Raw genomic sequence first — 21,864 nt, 5'->3', positions numbered from 1 at the left:
GATACCACTGACGATGGCATCATTTGGACTTTTGTTCATTTCTCTGACTCACCCTCCTCATGCATTGTTTTTACCCCTAAACTGGCTCTGCCTAGAATGACAGAGATGGCTGAAGCATTTCATGATTTTGTAATCTACACTTCACTGTCAGAGAAGGGCAGTTTTTAATTTCTTCATTTGTGGTTGTTTATTGACCTCCCAATATCGTAGTCTCGATCCCTTCTGTGGTCATCTCTACAACTTTACATAACACAATTAAACCTTCATTTCTCATTCTGTTAATCACAGGGATTCTCTTGATTCCCAAGCTGTATGATAAGGACATTTACCACACCTTCATTCATTTACCACACCCTCTCACTTTTACCTCTCAAACTTTGTCAGTTGTACTGTTATTCATACAATATTGAAGTTGAGAAATACACAGCCTGACCATCTTAGTTAAGTGTTCTTAACTGTCTCCAGGCTGAAAATAACACTTAAATCACTATGATATTATTTTGTCTGTGAACATCCAAATGATATGCTTACATTATGTTTCTTTCCAGGTGGTCAAAGAAGCAAGTCTGTGCCACTCAAGTTAAAATCCCTCCTTTTGTTTCTGTTGTTGTTTTGCTTTGCCATACCACAGGGCTCGCAGGATCTTAGTTCCCTGATCAGGGATCAAATTCTGAGAAGTAGAAGTGTGGAGTCTTAACCACCGACTGCCAGGGAAGTCCCTAAATCCTTCTGTTTTTAAACACCACAAAACACCATTACCATTTCTGTAAGTTTTCTAAGATCCTGATTAAACCAATTCACCTCTTTTTATGTTTTTCCATAGAGAGATCTATTCCATGGTCGTCTAGGCCAAATTAGACCAAGTATTCCCAAGACCAGCAGCCTGGATATCTTATATTCAAGAGATATAACTGGAGCTCTGAAAAGAATTCTGGGCTGAAGTTTGGTACCTGTTAGCATAACAGATGATAATTAAAAAGCAAACACAGTGGATGGAGTAGTATAGGGGCCTACAGAAAGTGAAAGAAGAGTAAAAGTTTTGACATTTAAGTGTTAGCCAGAGAAGGTGCTGGCAAAAGAGACTGAGCTTTTCAAACTTCAACAGAAGAAAATCAGTGACCTGGGGAAGTAGCAGAGGTGATGTTGAACCTTGCATCTGGAACAGGAGTTCTTGTTTCAGCATTCCTGGCAGATGGCATTTAGCCTGTGCTTTGGTACCTACAGTGCTAGACAGCTCCAAATGTTGAGACAGTCTTAACATCAAGCTGGATTTTTTTCTCCATAATATCCTGGCCCCCATTTTGCTTTCTCATGCATCAAAAATTCAGCCTGATTTTATTGTTTCTCTCTAAATAATAGTTCTTGGAATAGTATGAGATAGTTTAAGTGTTGTTGTTCAGTTGCTAAGTTATGTCCAACTCTGTGATCCCATGGACTGCAGCACATCAGGGTTCCCTGTCCTTCAGTGTCTCCTGAAATTTGCTCAAACTCATGTCCATTGAGTTGGTGATGCCATCCAGACATAGTATCCTCTAATGTCTTGTTCTTCTCCTGCCCCCAATCTTTCCTAGCATCAGGGTCTTTTCCAGTGAGTCACATCTGGTGGCCAAAGCTTCAGCTTCGGCTTCAGTCATTCCAGTGAATATTGAGGGTTTATTTCCTTTAGGATTGGCCAGTTTGGTCTCCTTGCTGACCAAGGCACTCTCCAGAGTCCTCTAGCACCGCAATTCAAAAGCGTCGATTCTTCGGCACGCAGCCTTCACCATGGTCACGTCCATACGTGACTACTGGGAAAACCACAGCTTCGCTATATGGATCTTTGTTGGCAAAGCGATGTCTCTGCTTTTTAATACACTGTCTAGTTTTGTAATTGCTTTTATTCCAAGGAGCAAGTGTCCTTTAATTTGGAGATTCAGGTTCGATCCCTGGGTTGGGAAGATCCCTTGGAGGATAAAATGGCAACCCAGTCCGATTCTTGCCTGAAATATTCCATGGACAGAGGAGGTTGGTGGGTTATAATCCATGGTGTCTCAAAGAGTCACACATGACAAACACACACTTTGGGCTTCCTTGGTAGCTCAGATAGTAAAGACTCCCCCTACAATATGGAAGACTCAGGTTTAATCCTTGAGTCAGGAAGATCCTCTGAAGAAGGGAATGGCAACCCACTCCAGTATTCTTGCCTGGACTATTCCATGGACATAGGAGCCTGGATGGCTATAGTCCATGGGGTCACAAAGAGTGACACAGTACTAAGGTGACTAACACATACTTTGGGCTTCCCTGGTGGCTCAGACGGTAAAGAATCTGCCTACAATGCTGGAGACCTGGGTTTGATTCCTGAGTTGGGAAGATCCCCTGGAAAAGGGAATGGGAACCCATTCCAGTATTCTTTCCTAGAGAATTCCAAGAATAGAGGAATCTGGAGGGCTATAGTCCATGGGGTCATAGAGAGTTGGACACGATTGAGTGACTAACGCACGTTGACATAGATAAATGCCCAATACATATAACACATCAGCAATTAACATTGTTTATATATTGTTGCTACTATTGTTATGACTTTTACTTCACAGTTGATTTGGCAAAGTCTTTAAATTTAGACAGCCTTAATTCTAACCTTGACTTTGACACTTTCTAGCCATGTCATGTCTTCTTAATACCAAGTTCCTTAAACTTTCATAGTGATTGACTAGCAAAATAGTCAATACACTTAATAGTCAATAGTTAATAGTTAATAGTCAATAGTCAATAGCACTTAATACATTCAGAAAATGAAGATCATGGCATCTGGTCCCATCACTTCATGGGAAATAGATGGGGAAACAGTGGAAACAGTGTCAGGCTTTATTTTGGGGGGCTCCAAAATAACTGCAGATGGTGATTGCAGCCATGAAATTAAAAGACCCTTACTCCTTGGAAGGAAAGTTATGACCAACCTAGATAGCATATTGAAAAGCAGAGACATTACTTTGCCAACAAAGGTCCATCTAGTCAAGGCTATGGTTTTTCCAGTGGTCATGTATGGATGTGAGAGTTGGACTGTGAAGAAAGCTGAATGCCAAAGAATTGATGCTTTTGAACTGTGGAGTTGGAGAAGACTCTTGAGAGTCCCTTGGACTGCAAGGAGATCCAACCAGTCCATTCTAAAGGAGATCAGCCCTGTGTGTTCTTTGGAAGGAATGATGCTAGAGCTGAAACTCCAGTACTTGGGCCACCTCATGCGAAGAGTTGACTCATTGGAAAAGACTGATGCTGGGAGGGATTGGGGGCAGGAGTAGAAGGGGACGACAGAGGATGAGATGGCTGGATGGCATCACCAACATGATGGATGTGAGTTTAAGTAAACTCTGGGAGTTGATGATGGACAGGGAGGCCTGGCGTGCTGCAATTCATGGGGTCGCAAAGAGTTGGACACGACTGAGCGACTGAACTGAACTGAATAAGTATTTGTTATGTAATAATAAAATAATAGCAATAGTAAATACAATGAGCTCTGTTTACCACCTATGCTTTCCTTATTAACATTTACAATGTGTTGAAATTATCTGTGCCCAACCTTGTCTCCTCTGATTGGCTCTGGGTGCTTTGAAAAGAAGGATCCATCCTCTTATCTTATTCACCATATTCTTATAGTTGAACATAGGGCCTACCACATACAAAACTAGTAAATCATTTGTGAAACAGATATTTGGGACACCTAGCCAATCCCCTAGCTACCCAGATAGCCCTCCTTTAAACATAAAATGAGAGTTGAAATCCCTCACTAACCATCCTGTTATGTGCTTAGTTGCTCAATCATGTTCGACTCTTTGCAGTTCCGTGGACTGTAGCCCACCAGGCTCCTCTGTCCATGGGAATTCTCTAGGAAAGAATACTGGAGTGGTTTGCCATGCCCTCCTCCAGGGGATCTTCCCAACCCAAGAGATCAAACCCAGGTTTCCAGCATTGCAGGTGAATTCTTTACCATCTGAGCCACCAGTGAAGCCCAACCATCTTATTGTAAGTGCTACCTTATTATCTGTGGGAGACCCCAAAATGATTCCACACATGTACCTAGAATCCAGCGATATCATGCATACTCACCTTGTCCCTCTTTGCTTTGACCACTTCTATTGCCTTCAATGCTTCTTGGTGACAGGTCCCTGCTGCCTCTACCCTTCCTGGGACTGCCTGTGTCTGTGCCAAGGGGTCTGGTTCTGAATGACCTGCCTCTTCAGGTGCAAGGACAGGCTTCCTCCCTGGGTCTGAGCTCTGCTTCACTAGTTGAATCCTAAACACAGGGTCTTGACTTGTGCCCAGCCTTTCTCAAATCCTTCCTGAAGGCTCCCATTGGTTTCTGCTTCTAATCCCTTCTTGCTACAACTCAAACCAGTCCAAGGAATCTGGTGGGGTGACAGGCCACTCCATATCCTCCATTTTTCTCTTTTCACTGTAGCTTCTGCCCTCATCAGAGCCCCATCTTCTAGCTACAGGGGAAAAGCTTCCAAATTCATTAATGGGACAAACTGATATAAAGCAGGGAAGGATGAGCAGTGTGGAGGGGGAAGAGATTTGTTTACATTAGCCAAAGCTAGTTAAATATATCCCACTAAATATAATATTTAAAATTTACCCTTGTCCATATTAAAATTTAGTTTTGCCACACCCTGAATGTGGTTACAGAACTCTATAAATTTGTTAAAATTCACAACACTACACACCAAAAAAAAAAAACAAACCAGTAAATTTTTACTACATAGACATTTTAAAACAAAGTTGTATAATTTCAGTTGCATCAGAGTTTTACCTGGCAGATCACACTTATGATGTTTTTCTTGTGACTTGGCTGTTCTTGGAAAATTTTATTTTCCAGTTTTCCTTCCCAAAGACTAAATATTCATTTATTTGATTTTTATCAATAATAAAACATGGATTAGTTAATGGCCATAAATAGATTAAACCCAACAATATCAGAATGACTAGAGGACAAAGAACGGCAAAGCACGAAAAGGGCCAGTAGCCTCTTATCTGGACATGATTACTCTGCTTGGCTACTTTTATTTGCCTCTGTTCTCTGCCAGTTCAGGCACCCAGCTCTTCAGGGTTCAAAGCAGGTTCATAATAGACTTTGACATGTAGCAAGTTACTAAGAACAGCCTGTCTTTGAATTTTTGTGGTCTCGTACTGTGTTACTTAATATTGTTAATCCCTTTTGGAATAGACTGACTTCTGGGCAGCTCTTCCTAGTTAGAGGCACCCTGAAGCTTCTCACCTCCTCTGGATCCTCATCTGCTTTCAGTTGCAGGCATACTGTCAGAGCATCTAAACCACCTTTTCCATTTAACAGCCCCTCCCACACACGAGTCTCTATCTCCCAAAGCCACCTCCTCTCACAGAAATGAATGATCATCCTTTCATTCACAGAGTTATGGCTTCTTTTGGTTTCCTTGGTTCTTGGGCAACTCTGACTCACTGGAAAGCACAGTCTCAAATTCGAGTGTCCCTTTCATATTTCGGGAGTGGATACCAAGGAGTATCCACTCTAACCCAGGCCCTTCCTAAAGTTCAGAGTCTCTTACCTCTAGTAGCTTATGTTTTATTGCAGAGGCAGAGAGTAAGCAAGTAAAAAAATATATATGCCAATGAATTAGTTACAGAGTGAGATGAGGTCTATAGGTGACATAAACAGAGTGCCAGAACAGAAAATAATGGGATGGGGATAGCCAGTCAAGGGGAAGCCTCTCTGTAAAAGGCTGGACCAGAGGAGAAGCATTTCGGGTTTATTAAACAGTCAATGCAAAGGTCCCCAGGCCAGAGAGCCATGCTTGACTAGACACAATAGCCCAGGATGGCTAGAATACAGTGGGAGAGCAGAGCATGTGAGCTGGGCTAGAAGTGGAAGCAAGCTCAAGACAAAACCTCCCCGGAGCCTGAGTTGAGGAGCCTGAGCAACAACCCTTGCTCAACAGGTCTGCTTTGGGTTAGGGGATGTAGGAGATAATCATATACTCCAGGGTGTGTAGCAAAGTAAGAATAAACATAACCCTCTGTTGGGAGATTTGATTCTTACCAACAACAGATTGCAAATGTTTCTCCACTTTCAACTTAATTTCGAGGAGATTTTTTTAGAAGTTGTTTCTTGACATAGGATGATGCCACAGTGTCTTGTTCTAGGGTTTATTCTGTGGTGTTTATTAAAATGAAGGCAACTACCCTGGCTTCATTATGGGAAAGGTATTCACAGTTTGATTTCCATTCTTTTGCAGCTGCATTAAAACTCTTTGTTCAACTGTTTAAATTTTTAGGAGCTCTTAAGTGGATGGAAGGTATGCAGACTTCGAGTTTGTGAGTTCAAGAGAAGCATTGATTTATTTCAGTAATTTGGATTTGGAATTTGATTTCTATCTTCTTTGTTCCTTTCTCTTTGTTCTCTGCCTACTTTCTTTCTCCCTCTCTGTCCCTCCCTCCTTGTCTCTCTCTCTCTCTCTCTCTCTCTCTCTCTCACACACACACACACACACACACACACACACACACACACACACACACACCACTCCACCTTGCAGCTAAGGAACCCAGAGCCAAATAAACTTAAAACAAGCTTTGAACCTTTGAAGATAACCCTCTTGTTGTGTTGCTGAGAAGATGCTTCAGTCCGTGGTAGGCTGCTATGGGGTAAATACATAAGAGGACTTTTGTACCAGCCAAGCAAAGTGTGGACAACTAGAAGAAGAAAATAGCAGTTTTTTTTTCCTGCAGACTAGAATAAATTAACAATAGAAAATCTCAACATTTTCACGTTTATAAGTGAAATAATAAATCAAAGCTTTCTTAAATCTCCCCTGAGTGGTATTTCCGTACCAGAGGTTCCTAGTAGAGAAAGTGAGTCTGGAAGGATGTCTGGCACATCTCAGGGGCTTGGAGTGATCATTTACTATTTTGGGGCTGTCAACTTCCATCCTGCCTTCCTAACAACACCCCAAAATTACTGGGGATATGAAATTTCCCCTCCTGTTTGTAGTCTTTGTGGAGGGACTGGATATTTCCTTCCTCACTCTCTGATTTAGAACAGGGGAAGGAGCAGATGCAAAGATAACTTGTGCCTGTGTGGTGTGTTTACCAGTAACTTTGGACTTGGTTGAGTGAGTCAAGGATGGAGAACTGGTAGAGGCCATTCACCGCTTCATGAGGGATGGCACATGGTCCTGATGGAGTTCCTCTGTGAACCAGGGGCTTAACTTTCTTCTTTTTCGGTTCTCTGGAGCTCTCCTGGTACCTGCTTCTCTAAGCCTGGCTTCCAGAATCTCAGCAATTCTGCATCCCTAAATAACATTCCAATAATTTCCCTTTTGCTTAACTTTTCTGGAGTCCTTTTCTGTTACTTGCTGTCAAAGACATTAATTGAGACGGTACGATAAATGTTCCTAGAGTGAATGAATTAATGGAATGAGTTATATTTCAAGCCTTTGTGATTTTACGCTGCTTTTGTCATAGTCAGAGAATTTGAATCTCATCTGTAGATGAGTTTTCCTGGAATTTGGAAAAATATTGAAGTTTTATGCAATTTTTCTTTTGGAGGCAAAACTATTTTAAAATAACAATTAAACCTAAGTTTTAAATATAAGCTTATTATATGGTGGCTAGAAAACAAAAATAAACATAGAAAAGTATTCACAAACATCTTTCTATATAATAAATATCAGTTGACAAAATCATGTTTGATAATTGAATGGTATCTCATGGTAGAGATAATTTATTTAGATAATCCCTCATCACATTTTGGGGACTTCCTTGTGACTCAGATGATAAAGAATCTCCCTGCAATGCAAGAGACGTGGGTTCGATCCCTGGGTTGGGAAGATCCCCTGGAAAAGGGAATGGCCACCCACTCCAGTATTATTGTCTAGAAAATCCCATGGACAGAAGAGCCAGGAAGGCTACAGTCCATAGGGTAGCAAAGAGTTGGACCCTACTGGGGGACTACGCATTACTACAGCACCATTACATTTGGGCTATTTCTTAATCTTGTAAAAGATCCCACACTGAACATGCTCTTAGGTAAACCTTTGTGTACATAGGCTTATTATCCTTATGATACCTTTTTAGTAGTAGAATTGTTGGGGCAAAGAGCCTGCCTGATTATAATAATTTTACTTATAATAGTAGCGCCTTTTAAATAAAGCTGATAAAAAGAAACTTTTATGGTGGGAGTCTTCTTTAGAAAAAGCAAAACAAAAACAAATAAAACCAAGAAAATGAAAGAAAAGTCTATGTTTTAAGCTATGCATCAAAGCAGTGCCATTTAAAACCCTAGCGCATTAACTGAGGTGCTTCAAATGACCAGACCAACTAAACAGACAAATGGTGCAAGAAAAAATTATTAATAGTCCTGTCTGTTCAGCACAACCAGACATTGCACTTGCTCTCATCATCTATTCATTCAAGAAATAGTCATTGAATCCTTACTGTGTACCTGACATGGATCTAGGGGCTGGGACACAGAAAGGGAGGTAAGGTGTGTCCACCTTGGAGACACTCATCATCCAGTGGCCAAAGCATGGATCTAGGGGCTAAGACCCAGAAAGGGAGGTAAGACGTGGTGTCCACCTTGGAGGCACTCATCATCCAGTGGCCAAACAGACCTGTAAATAACTCTTAGTAACACAGTGTGGTGGTAATTCCTGCAGCAGAGAGAGGAAAACAGCTTTGTGGGAAGACAGAACCTGGAGCAGTTTCAACCTGTGCATGTAAACTCCATTCTTCTCTCTTGTTCCCTTCTCTCCCCTTAGAAAGCACCAATTGAACTGGAATATACCTTGAAAAATCAGAGTTCTGGAGAATCAGAGAAGGGAGAGATCACAAACAGTTCCATGGAATCCATGAGCACTGAAGAGAGGTAGGTCAGGCAGCATCTGGAGGAGGGCACTCTGGAGACAACACTGTGAGCACTGGTACAGACACGAAAAGAAAAGCAAATGTTCAGGGGACAGATTGCTCGAAACACAAGGTTTGGTTATGCCAAGATGACTGAAAAGAGGTGCTAGCTTGGATTGCTGTTAATAATAAGACAAGGCATTTGTGTGTTTCTCCATAACTAAAAAGGGCTTCCCTGGTGGCTCAGACAGTAAAGAATCTTCCTGCAATGCAGGAGACCCAGGTTCCATCCCTGGGTCAAGAAGATCTCCTGGAGAAGGGAATGGCAACCCACTCTCGTATTCTTGCTTGGAGAATTCCATGGACAGAGCAGCCTGGCGGGCTACAATCCATGGGTTTACAGAGTCAGATACGAATGAGCGACTAACACACACACCATAACTGAAAGAGCAGTGTTGTATTAGTTACCTATTCCTGCTGTATTGTTACCTATACCAAAAAATTGCTTGGTGGTTTAAAACAACCCAAATTTATTATTGTGCAACTCTCTAGAGCAGAGATCTGACATGAATCTTATTGCACTAAGATCAATGTGTCTTCAAAGCTGCCTTCCTTTCTGGAGACTCTCAGGGAGAATCTGTCTCCTTGCCCCGTGTCTCAGCTTCTGCATTCCTTGGCATGGGACCCCTGCTTCTTTCTTCAAGGCTAGCAACAGCTGGTCAAGTCCTTCTCACACTGCATCACTCTTGACCTCCTCTCCTGCCTCTCACTTCTACTTTCATGGACCCTTCTAAAGGTCCACCTTTGCAACCAGGACAATTTCTCATCTCAAGATACTTAACTTACACTTGATTTGGTCCAATGGGAAGAGGAGGAAAGAACAGTTGCCTGCGGCAGAGTAAGGAGAGACTCTCTAGGAAATGGGAAGAGATTGACTAGAAACTGGGGAAAAGGGGAGAGAGGTACAGTTGTCAGAGATGAATCAGGCTTTGCACTCAGGAATATTCATCAGGAATATTTGGTTTAGGGAAGTGACACAGTGGTAAATTTAAGTTTGGATCTTTAGAGAAATAACTGACAACTTTTCCACTTTCAAATTTTGAATGGGGGGCGTATGATCAATAAATATTCAAGACATACAGGCCAGGGAGAGAAATCATGGGTGGGAACGACTGAGAGTGAGACCTATTGAGATAGAGACAGGTCTATCAAAGAAGGTAAAGAAGAGACACCTAGGATGGGGAGAGACTGAGATGGGAAGAGAGAGATACAAGTGAGAGAAAGATACAAATAGAGAAAGTAAGATGGGGAAGAAATACCACTGGGCCAGGTTGGCAAAAGAAGGAGGAAGTAAGAGGCAGGAGTATCAGCAGAGAGAATCTTAGAAAGGGACCAGCTCAAAGGTTTCTGGCATGAATTTGTTGGTCAATTTAAATTTCCCGTTCACTTGGGTTGTGCTCACAATTGTAAGTTAATAATTTTTAAGATTGTCTGGAAAGATTTATTTGCTTTCGGAGGTTAATTACTATCACAGCTCCTCTGTTTTGTCAAGCTTCCCCGAAGACTCTGTGGTCCAGGAAGTGGGGGAGTAGGGTGAATTATCTTCCCAACAGCCCTTTGCCACCTCCCCCGCGACCCTCCCCCGCTCCCACCCCACCCCTCTACCCCTAACCTGTCTCACTAAAGGAAGACTTTCCCCTTCCCTTCCCTAAATGACTTAATTCTTGAAATGGTTTGTCCCTGGAATTGGAGGCCTTGGAAAGACGTGTTGAGGAAAGATGTTTCTCATTCGGTCACGATTCCTCACAGATATTACAATGCACTAGTGACACACAGGCGGGAGCTTTGGTAAGTCTCAACACGACTGGGGATTTATGGTCCCCATTTTACATATGGGAGCAGAGGGGCTAGTCTTCTGTCTAACCCCTCGCTCAAGGTCACAAACCAATAAAGCCAGAACAGGCTTCCTCCAGATTATGGAAGCAAAACGATTATTGGCAGGATCACTTGGGAAGACTAGTCAGTTGAAACACTGACCGGAAACTTGGACGCCTTATATCTAAGGGACTACGGATCTCACTCTGAACCCTGCTCCCAACTAACCATGCCCTGGCGGAGTCAGAGGCTGAGAAGGAAGTAGACTGTAGATTTCCCCTGGAACGGACACCACAGGCACCTACGCTTTTCACGTTTATTATCTTTCGCTAGAGGAGTGGGTACTCAGAGAGGTTAATCAACTTCCCCAAGGTCACCCAGGAGCCAGCAGTGAGCCCAGGACTACCTTCCTCGGTTGGTCTCCGGGGAAGGCGCCCGCTGGCCGGTCCCCGAGGAGTGAGGTCCCTTTGGCCCCCGCCCGCCCACTCGCGTGCGCACCCGGCCGCGCCCCCGCCATCCCTGGCTTCCGGAGGGGGCTGTCGCGGGGAGGATGCGGGCTGGGGGCTGCTGAGCCCGCGGAGCCACCGTCGGTCAGCCGAGAGGAGGACGATGCTCGGCGCGCTCAGGTGAGCCGGGGCTGGGGGCTCTCCGCCGCAGCCCCAGGCGGGCCCGCGCCTCTCGCTCGCCGGCCTCCCAGCGCGGGGGCTGGAGCCCGCGCCCGAGGGGGCGGCAGGGAGGGCGCAGGCAGCGGCTGGGAGCGCGGCGGCGGCGGCGGCAGAAGCTCGGTTCCGCGGCGAGGGGCGGCCGTTCCCGTCCGCCCGGGCGCCTCGCTCCCTAGCCTCAGCCGAGGGTAGGTGCGGCGAGGGCCCCCGGGTCACAACCCTGCGAGCCCAAGCGTGCGCGGGGACGCGGCGGCGCGGCGGAGACGGGTTGGGGACTCTGGATTCCTGGGACCTGGCTTTAGCTCAGGGATGGGCTGCGTGGCGACTCAGACTGTAGGTGGGCTGGCTGGTTGTGTAGTACATGCCTTCAGCATGGGACCACTAGGGTTGGGGCTCATGCCCTGCAGTTGGGTACGTAAGTACTTGTGAAACTGCTTGTGTGTTTGCTGACTCTGTGAGGTAGTATAACGTGTGCGTGTGTGTGTATGTGTGTGTGTGTGAGAGAGAGAGAGAGAGACATAACACAGGCTGTGCGTCTAACCGTGTGTGTGTGACAGGGTACATGTGTGGACAGTATGGACGATACTGGATGCATAACGGAGAGAGTGGACTCTGTCTAACTCTCTCTGTGCATAACAAGAGACGCATATCCAGCGTGTATAACTGGCTGTGTGGCTGTGTGTGTGAGTGACCATGAGTGTGTGGGCACGCTGTACTGCATGAAGTATTGGTGGTGGCTGCTAGGGCTAGCTTCGTGCGATTGTCTTTCACAGAATCCCAATCCCAGTTTAAGATGCCTTTCTGTTCGGCTTGCTACCCAGTGTCTGGCACTGTGCTGTTAGTCCCGAAGAAGCGGCTGTTGATACAGGGAAGTGGTGGCTGGCAGAGGTGGAAAAGTCATGGCATGAACTCATGTTCCTAGAGTTCAATGTTGAGAAGACATTGGCTTGGATTCCTATTGGTTCGTTAAAATGGATAAAAAATGTTTAAGATATAGGTTCAGCATGACCCAAACAGTGGCTTTTAATGGAAAGACCCTTAGGCTAGTTTGCTCTTCTTGTCTTAATATTACTGCGATGGAGTCCATGGGTCAGAAAGCTGTGGGTAACTCTGAGGGTAGTGGGTGGTGTTTGCCTAGGCTCCTGTGTGGAACTCCAGCCTCACTGACGAGGTAGGAGAAGTGGCTGTGTGCTGCTGGTGAGCCCAGGTGATGAAGGGAAAGGACACTGATGATGGATGCAGTGCCCTAGAAACAAGGAATAAGTCAGGACTTGGGATGAGACTCATGGAGTTCTGAGGAGCAGCTCTCCAGAAAGAAATGATGAGTGTGGGAAAGAAACAGTAAAAAGTATTTGCATCATTCTCGCGTCATTTTTCTGTCTTATGTATATTTTTTCCTTGCCACCCTTACCCTAAACTCACTCCTGTGTTTGTATCATTTTCCACCTTGGAAATATCTTTATTATAATTATTATTGTACAGCTGAGTGGGTCATCCTTGAAACTCCAGGAGAACTGTAGCGCATCAGACAAGTGGGGGCCTCAGGGAGTGTTCAGTTCAGCACTTGCTGAGGCCCAGAGGACAGTGATGCTCTTGGTTCCTCTGAGTTATCTGGATTTTTGCCCCTGAAGCTGCTCCTTCTAGGGGCCATGGTGGCCTTGTAACCACCAAACTGAATACATTTTCTTCCACTTGAGTTCTTCCAAACCTCCCTAATATTGTTCATCCCCTCATCTCTTGCTTCAGCTTCACAGACTAAATAACAGCACCTGAAACAATGTAAATGACCTGCTATCCAACCTCTTCCTGACTTTCCTGTCTTTTATTGAACCATCACCATCCTCCAAGTCACTGTGGCTGGAGCCGAAGTCACTTCTTTATTTCTCTTTATTCATCAGTAGCAGCCATCGCTTAATTAATAGGCAGGTCTTTTTCATTTTTCATCAATACCTATTGAACCTAGTATTTTTGTTTTGTTTTGTTTTGTTTCTTAATCTCACTGCCCTCACCTAATCAAGTGAAGCCCATGTTCAGGGATTTCCAGAGACAGAGACTGATACAGGCTGCAATCATTGAAAAAATGCAAAATAAATGCATATAGAGGAGTACCTTGATATTATCAGTGACTAATAAATAAATTCTTTGGAAGAATCTGGACCTTTTGATGATTGGCGTATTATGTGATCTAGATCAAATCTCTTGGTCTTTTTAAATCTCACTTTCTTTATCTATGAAATGAAATGGAAGATTTCAAGTAGAATTTATTTCTTAAATCATATCCAAGGTTTTTCCCAGCTCTAAAATTCTCTGCTTATCATTGATGTTCTTTGTTTTTATGAGAAACTTTTAATGCTTTATGGTTACCTTCCAGTATCCAACCATCTTTAAAAAAAAAAAAAATTCAGGTTATCTTCAGGGAAAAGAACTAGGCAAAGAGAAAAGGATGAAGACGCACTGTTGCCTTCATTTTGTGGTTGAGAGTCTACCGCACATATCAAGTCTTAGAGATGAAAATGTCTTGTAGGTTACCTATCCCCGCCTCCCATCAAGTGCCAGAATCTTCCATACTATTGCCTGTTTGAAAATTTTTAAAAAGTGCCAAGTCTTATTAAAATAACTTCAAACAACATTGTAATTTAGGGTTTCTCAAACCTCTTGTACTATTGATGTTCTGGGCTAGAGAATTTTTGTCATTAGGGACTAGCTTGCCCATAGTAGGATATTTAGCAGCATCTCTGCTATTATTAGATGCCAGTAGCAACTCCTTGTTGTGACAACCAAAAACATCTACAGATATTACTAGTACCTCCTTTGGGGACAAAGTTCCCCCTCCAGCACCTATTGAGAACGATTGTTGTAATTCAAACATAAGTTTTGGGACTTTGAACAGAAAGATCTTACAACAAAGTATTTTAATAGACAGAGGAATGCTGTGTTGTTAGCTGCTTTCCCACTCGCTTCCAGCTTAGCCACCATCACACGTTTACCTTTATCCCTCCTGGTTTCTCACTGCCTTGTTGCTATGTCTGGAAATGCTCAAGATGCTGCTAAAGGCTGAGAAACGTTTTAGAGACAACATAGTAATAATCCTAATAGCTCACATTAATCCAGCCCTTATTATGTGCCAGACACGGCTCTAAATGCTTTACATGGATAATCTCATTTAATCTGCATTAAGAATCCTTTAAGAGAGATACTTCATTTCCTCCATCTTAGAGATGAGGTAACTCAAACTTAGAGAAGTGGAATAGCATGCCCAAGTTCTCTCAGCTGTAAAGTGGTGAACCTGGGGTTAGGCTGTTTGCTCCAGAGTCTTTCTTCTGAACCTCCATATGAAACTGCCTTTTGAGAATGAGATCTTGATGTCACAGGGTAGAAAGGATCTTAAACATAGTGTAATTCAATCGTAGAATCAAGTCTGATTCTAGGTAAGTTAGAAACTGTGAGGTCGATATCTGTGTTCAGTTGATGTATTGTGACTTCCTCCCTGTTTTGTCTTCTCCTGTCTCTTTGTAATTGAGGTTATTCAGAAATAGCTCTAAGGCATATGCAGAGTGAGAGAGGTGGTGGCAGCCTTGGTTAAATTAGTGGAGAAGGGCTCAGAGGAAAGGAAGAATGGCAGGAGGGAGCCAACAATGGATGAAACATTTCTTTTCCCATTAAATCCTTACTATTATCTAAACTTTAGATATCCATTTCATCACCCAGATAAAGTCACCATACTTTTATCAGTTCCCTCCTTCTGTTTTCTTCTTGGCCTGCCCTTTCATTTGTCCATTCTGCTTGCTGTTTTTATACTATGGGGCATTAGAAAGTGGTATATATTTGGACAGATGGAAATATAAATGTGATATAAATAGCCACTAAGCAGGCTTATCGATAGGGCTAACCTTAAATACAGTCCGAATAAAAATGACTACTTTACCAATTACCAATTACTTTACCAACTGAGGATCCAAGGCAAGACCTAACAAGAGTCTTAGAGGGTCTTTCCTCTAAGACCCTATATTAGTACACAGATTACTGGTCCCTGCTCCTGGAGTTTCTAATTCAGTGTTTCTAGGCTGGGGTCTGAGGATATGCATTTCTTACAGGTTCCAAGAAGATGCTGATGCTGCTAGTCCAAGGAGCACAATTTGGGAACAACGTAGTTAAGACCTAATAACCAAATAAAGCTCATGACCCACCTACCTGAGACTTTTTAAACAAAAAGCTATCTTATTTTTAAGATAACTAAATATTTGGATTTATGAGAACCCACTACACCAAGATTAAAAGAACAATAATTACTAGGGACTAATTGACATCTCTCACTTAGCCTTTTATTTTGAATTTTAGGAAAACCTTTTTTTTTTTTTCAGCTTTGGTATTTCTGGGTTAATATTTCTGATCTTAGGTCTTTTCTTGTTCCCTCCTTCCACTTACTGCTCAATTTGGGTGACAGAAATCCTCATTATTCACAGGATAATCCAAATAAAAAGTACTTTAAAATCTTGTCTATTGCCAGATAAATTCTGACCAGTCCTTCTGAGATTAAGAAAGATGTTACCTCTGCAGCCACCTTTTGTTACCTGTTGCTTTATACTTCTTTTCCCTTTTAAATCAGTACCAGCCCAGTGAAGAAACCCAACAGAAATTCAAGTCAAAACAGTAATAGGTAACTGATTAATTTGTTTTAAATTTCAATCAGAGAACTTTCTTTAAAACCAAATTTCAAACTCAGTCAACCCCTTCCTTCTTTCTGACTGCCAGCATGTGTTTCTTTTTGCAGGATCACACACCCTCCACCCAAACAAGGTGTTTCCAAATACTTAGGAAGATTCAGTGATTCTGAAACTCAGTTGCAATTTAAATAATGTTTATTGGATATTTACTCTGTGCTGTGTAGTTGTTACACCTATTATTTTTTATTTTCCATCAGTCACAGAGAGATGAGGTTTTGTTTGTGTAGAGATGAGAAAAACAAAGCCTAGAAATTTAAGCTCTTGTAATATTAGAAAGCCCGGGAGAAAAATCAATAACCTCAGATATGCAGATGACACCACCCTTATGGCAGAAAGTGAAGAGGAACTAAAAAGCCTCCTGATGAAAGTGAAAGAGGAGAGTGAAAAAGTTGGCTTAAAGCTCAACATTCAGAAATTGAGGATCATGGCATCTGGTCCCATCACTTCATGGGAAATAGATGGAGAAACAGTGGAAACAGTGTCAGACTTTATTTTTGGGGGCTCCAAAATCACTGCAGATGGTGACTGCAGCCATGAAATTAAAAGACGCTTATTCGTTGGAAGAAAAGTTATGACCAATCTAGATAGCATGTTGAAAAGCAGAGATATTACTTTGCCGACTAAGGTCCATCTAGTCAAGGCTATGGTTTTTCCAGTGGTCATGTATGGACGTGAGAGTTGGACTGTGAAGAAAGCTGAGTGCCGAAGAATTGGTGCTTTTGAACTGTGGTGTTGGAGAAGACTCTTGAGAGTCCCTTGGACTGCAAGGAGATCCAACCAGTCCATTCTAAAGGAGATCAGCCCTGGGATTTCTTTGGAAGGAATGATGCTAAAGCTGAAACTCCAGTACTTGGGCCACCTCATGCGAAGAGTTGACTCATTGGAAAAGGCTCTGATGCTGGGAGGGATTGGGGGCAGGAGGAGAAGGGGACGACAGAGGATGAGATGGCTGGATCGCATCACTGACTCGATGGACGTGAGTCTGAGTGAAGTCCGGGAGTTGGTGATGGACAGGGAGGCCTGGCATGCTGTGATTCATGGGGTCACAAAGAGTCGGACACGACTGAGCGACTGAACTGAATTGTATTGTATTAGTAATTATGTACAATTTTCTTGTATATAGTATATAGTAAAGGCCACATTAGTTTGCTTAAACAAAAAGTGAAATTTGTTGAAAGGATACTGGGGCTTCTTGTAGATCAAGGAACTAGACCTCAGGAAAGATGGGAAGAAGGTCATCTCCAGAGAACTCAGTTCCAGGCATTCACAATCTTCTCCCCATTGCTCTTCAGTTAATGTGACACATTCCCATGATTGTGTCTCTTGGTTCAAATTCTCACGAGAAAGGATATGATGGCCTAAGGTTATAGCAGAAAAGTGGTTGCCGGGGCTCACTCTTGCACTGTGGTAGGTATTCCTACTAAAAGTGGTCTAGAAGATGCTTGAGTGAACATCTGCTGTTGTCACATAACTAGTTGGCACAGAGTGGATTCGAACTCTGGTTTGACTCTAAATCCGATGCATTTCTCCTACTAAAGGGATAGCTCAGAGAGAAGCACGTTAATTTGGCATGTAGTAATGGCCACTTGCCTTTATTTTCAAGGTTCACCCATGTTAGACCTTCCCTGTGTAGGGTCTTACAGCTTTCATTTGTGCATGCCTCCTGGGCTTCCCTGGGTGGCTCAGTGGTAAAGAATCTGCCTGCAATGCAGGAGACCTGGGTTCAATCCCTAGGTTGGGAAGATCTCCTGGAGAAGGGAATGGCTACCCACTCTGGTATTCTTGCAGAATTCCATGGACAGAGGAGCCTGGTGGGCTACAGTCCATGAACTCACAAAGAGCTGGACATGAGTGAGCAACTTACACTTTCCCTCTGTCTCTATCCTGGTTTCTGATACTTCTGTGACTGCATCCTGGCTACTCTCTGTCCATCTGGTCTCTGTACCATGTGGCCTGGTTTCTCATTCTGCTCAGGCATGTCATGTCTCTGGCTCACCTAGAACAGCTCTAGCTCACAGATTGTATGAGCTGAAGGAGTCTATCATCTTGTCCCATCTTCTACCTGTATAGTAAATCATTTCTAAAGTATGCCAGACACTTACCATGAGCATTGCTGAGAGCTCTATATCTCATTCAACTCTTCTAACAACCCTGTTGTTGCCTTTTGAGGGGTTTATTTCCCAATATTTTATTGTAAAAAAATATTTAAGAGAAAAGTTGAAAGACTTGTATAGTGAATACCAAATCCTTACCAAGTAGGTTCTGTAATAACATTTTATTAACTTCTTTTTAAAAACTATCATATTTCTATCTTCATTCCTCTATCCATTCAGCAATTATTTTTTTTCGGTGATTTCAAAGTAAGCTGTTGTTTCTAATTCTCATTTTTATCACTGGGAAACTGAGACCAAGACAGGTGACATGACTTACCTGAGGTCATTCATGAGGAGGCAGTCGATTAACACTGGAGCTCTGACTCCCCCAAGCCATGTTCTTAACCGCCAAGCAGTATTGTATTTCCTGGAAGGGCAGAAAGAAAGACTCACTCAAGGTTGCTTAGTGTCAGGGCAATGACTAGCACCAGGTCATCTGATTCTCAAGCTCCCCAAATTTCCATTGCATTGAACCGTGATAAACAGTACTTTAAACTACTTTAAACAGTACATGATAAACTACTTTCCATGTAGAAGCAGGGTTTCTTCTGCTCCACAAATATCTGTAGATTTGGTGCTTTACAACCTACAAAATCTCTGGAAAATCTGATTTTTGACACAGATGATTTTGCAGAACTAATATACTTTTTCTTCCTTCTCAACATTTAAAAATAATTTGTGGAAACGACAGGCTGGGAAATTATCATTTTAGATAACTTTTTACAGTGTTCAGAGGACTTTCACATATGTTATCTTATTTGAACTTCATGAGTAATAGCAGATCTGCAAGACAGGTGGGCTGGATATCTAAACTACCTTGAACAGCTGGAGACCTGGGGATTATGGAAGCAAAATGAGGAACTTAGTGTCACATACTGCTATGAGCAAAGCTGGGCTTTGTTTTAAAAAAAGCATTCTCTTCAAGTGTCAGTAGACTTTCCTGTAGGTTTTAATGAGCTACACAAATAACTAATTAATAAAATTGAGCTGCAAAAGTTGAGGCAGAGAACTATTGAGATCTGGATCCTTCATGGGATAACTTAATGTTTGAAAGGTCTGGCCTGTGGTGTGGCCTTGGATAATATCTTCTTTCTATGCCTCAATTTTCTCATCTGTGAAATAGGATAATTGTAGTACTCCTTTGTAGCATGATGTGAAGATGAAATGAGGTAATGCATGTGAAGAATTTGGTCCTTAGTATGCGTTAAACAAATATCGGTTATAGAAACATTATTCTTCTCCTGCTTCTTACCCTAGAAGTCTTGTCTGTGTTAAGTGGACCCCTTTAAAATCTACAATTTAATTTTACATTTTCCAAGAGGTTTGTTTGCAAACTACTGGTAGAAAACTGTGGGCAGCAGCCTTTTGGGAGGTAACATCTTATCAGTCCAGTAAAGATGCAGATTCTGCTCAAGAATTTACATCTAAGCTCTAAATAGCACATGTCCTTTGAGATTGCACTGGCATGCTTAATTGTATATGCTAATCAGCACATGATATCTGGAGTAGAGAGTTCTGTATATACTGTTTTCTACTCCAAGAGGTTTAGAAGAATTAGAAAGGAGTGGGGACAGAAGAGATAAACATACTGGCAGAGATCTTTCAGCAAATACTGTAATCTTGGTTTCTCAGCTGATGAGGTATTTAAACAGATATAGGAAAACAATGAAAGAGGATTTCAGAAGGGTGTGCTCACCTGGTGGATTGCAGTCCAACCTTGATGTGTTTTCCAAACTGCTCTCCATGAATCATCTGCACCAGAATCACTGAGACATTTGTTAAAATGCAGATTCCTGGACCTACTGATTCAGAAATGCTTTGAATGAGACACCCAAACCTTCAGTTTTGCAAGTGATTTTAAGTATTCTAATGTTTGAGAGCCACTACTGTCAGCAACATAATACTGCAAGATCTAAAATACTAATTTGGAAGCTTAATTTTGATGGAATGTAAATTTTAGCTTGACCTGCTCCCAATTCCAGGCCTCTGAAATCAGTGGTGACAAAACCTTTTGGGCATTTCCAGGCTCAGGTTTCAGGGGCCTATTTTATAGAGAAGAGGAATAATTTCTGTAACCATATCCCAAAGTAGGGAAGATCAGCCCCCAGATGCTTAGCTGTCTTTGTAGAGAAGCAGAGTATGAAACATTCAGATTCCAATGACTGAGGCACTGCCAAACTGGAGACCAACCTTGCTACAGGAGCTGGCTAACATTATATTGTGAAATCTCTGGGCACCTGCTTTTTAAGTATTCATCTTTACTTATTTTTTGCAGTAACTTGTGACATTGGTATTACCATTGTCCCTATTATACAGATGAAGCCACTGAAGCTAAGGAAAGTAAGCAATTTGTCAAAGGTGTAGTGGTAATTGATGCCTTGAGTCAGGGGCTTGCAAACTATGTGACTGGCTGCCTGTTTTTGACCGGCCTACAAGTTCAGAATGTTTTTTTACATTTTGTAATTGTTGAAAAAAATCTAAAGGAGAATAATTTTGTGACACATGAAAATTGTTAAAGGTTCAAATTCAGTGTCCATAAATACATTTTATTGGAAAGCAGTTATGCTCATTTATTTTTGTATTGTCTGTGGCAGTTTTTACATTGTAGCACCAGAGTTGAGTAGTTGTGATGATTACCTTATGCTTTAAGAAGCATAAAATATTTGCTAAATGGCCCTTTACAGAAAACAAAACAAGCAAACAAACAAAAAGCTTCCAATTTCTGCTTTAAACTGCTATGCTAGCATTTCCCAAACTTCAGTTATTTGGGAATAACTACTGTTGTGATTACTTCTCTTGCAAGCATTTAGAGTATTATATGCATAGCACTTTTCTTTAGATCAATTAGTTTTCCTTAGATAAATTTATTTTACAGAGAAAAAAAAGTATAAGCGCAAACCAGTATGAGTTGAAAGAAATAGAAGGTAACTGTAAAGAAAAATGCAAAAACCACACAAAGCAACATGTTAGATTTCAGCTAAATAGTTGGAGCAGATACTGTCAACTCTTCCTCCCATTTTCCTGCAGATCTTCTCACCATTTCTGTGTATACCATCCTGACTTACAGTGATGAACCAGCATAATATTTGGAGGGCTGCCCTTGGTCTGCTGAAATTAACCTTTTTTACAAATACAATGACTGAAGGTGCCTAGGAATCCATGTCTCCCTGTGGATGGCTCTTAAGCAATACCTAATGGCTGCGGGAGTATCAGTACCCCAGTTCCCTCCCCACTTGTTCAGGATAGTTCTGAGGCATATGTTTTATATTGTTTCCCAGAACTTCCCAGTGGGATTAAGCTTCAGTAGCTTAAGAAGCTGCCTTTCATCCTTTCTCCTGTATCATTACTTCCCTGCCAGTGTACCTGCAACTGCCAGATCAACTGTGTGCGTCTCTGTAACCCTCACTTCAAGATCTGCTTCTTAGGAGGACCCAGAAGATAGCAGTGCTTCAAATGAAAGACTGTGAGACTCTGATCTGTGGTTTTTTTTTTTTTTTTTTGTAATTATAAAAGAGAGATTATCAAATATCAGGAAGGACTTGACAATAAGCTATGAATCCTTTTCTTCAATGTAAGTAACAGTAAAAAAAATTG

At 42.2% G+C, this 21,864-nt stretch overlaps 1 protein-coding gene across 40 annotated transcripts in view; it reads left to right on the top strand.

Moving 5' to 3' along the window:
* HTR4 (5-hydroxytryptamine receptor 4) overlaps nucleotides 1-21,864 on the top strand; it is a 266,563-nt gene that overhangs the window by 37,464 nt on the left and 207,235 nt on the right. For 12 of the 40 annotated variants that reach the window (XR_009600894.1, XR_009600893.1, XR_009600888.1 and 9 more), the window contains exon 1: nucleotides 10,567-10,704. The gene's annotated coding sequence lies outside the window, so the exon portion shown is untranslated. Of the gene's footprint in view, nucleotides 1-631; nucleotides 767-5,842; nucleotides 5,952-8,771; nucleotides 8,879-10,511; nucleotides 10,705-10,984; nucleotides 11,358-11,507; nucleotides 11,582-21,864 lie in introns of those variants that run through there. The other 28 variants (XR_009600892.1, XR_009600885.1, XR_009600884.1 and 25 more) reach the window with 8 other exon arrangements.

Source organism: Ovis aries, chromosome 5, assembly GCF_016772045.2.
Source record: "Ovis aries strain OAR_USU_Benz2616 breed Rambouillet chromosome 5, ARS-UI_Ramb_v3.0, whole genome shotgun sequence".
NCBI classification, from domain to species: Eukaryota; Metazoa; Chordata; class Mammalia; order Artiodactyla; family Bovidae; genus Ovis; species Ovis aries.
This window is presented reverse-complemented; position numbering and strand designations above follow the sequence as displayed.